The sequence below is a fragment of the Octopus bimaculoides genome, chromosome 7 (assembly GCF_001194135.2).
Source record: "Octopus bimaculoides isolate UCB-OBI-ISO-001 chromosome 7, ASM119413v2, whole genome shotgun sequence".
In the NCBI taxonomy this organism is placed as follows: domain Eukaryota; kingdom Metazoa; phylum Mollusca; class Cephalopoda; order Octopoda; family Octopodidae; genus Octopus; species Octopus bimaculoides.
In genome coordinates, this window is record NC_068987.1 from 14,365,650 (window position 1) to 14,366,558 (window position 909).

Genomic DNA, 909 nt, shown 5'->3' on the forward strand with positions numbered 1-909 from the left:
GATCATGATCATTATTGTCATCATGGTCTGATGATGAATTATTAATTTACTCAGCAATAAAAGATGTGCAACACTAGAGGTGTCAAACATAATGGCCCATGGTAATGTCTAGTCTAGCCTTCGGTTCAGTTATATATAATTCAGAATAGCCAGTGATATGTTTGTTTGTGAACAACATAAGCAAATACAGGTGTTTTATTAAGCTAAGTATGAATTGGATCAATCTGTGACTGAAACAAGTTAATTATACAACATAAATTCTTGATTAATTAAAATCCTCACCGCATATCTATATACTTCGTTTTTGTACCTGGTTTGCATGATTCTTTATGTGAACTCGTGTGTTGAAGCAAGTTTTGTTGTTGCTGGGGAGAATCATATTGTTTTAATGCCTTATTATTCAACGCACGCATCGGTTCGATTTCCACTCATTTATTATTTATATATTTTTCTTCCCAAAATTTTGTTGCTTTTGCAACCTTATCAATGGATGTTAAGGTTACAAAAGCAACGAGAATATTGGAAGTAAAGTATAAATAATAAATGAGTAGAAATCGAACCAGTGAATGTGCTAGATAATAAGGCATTATGACAATATGACTCTAATTCTGTTCTCTTACAACATAATTCTATCTCTCTCTGTAATTACTACTAAACAATGAAGAGAACACAAACACACACTTTGCTTCGCATGCTGTTGGATTTATCATAACCTGCCCGTCGAGGCAAGGTATTGTAACGTAATGGTAAATAAATATTTCCTTAAAACTTCATGCATTGTTCATCTTTCACATCCTACAATATGCCGTTATAACAACAAATCTTTCTCGTTTCAACTGCTGACCCTCGACCTCAACTAAAACCTAATCGTTACACACACACACACACACACACACACACACACACACA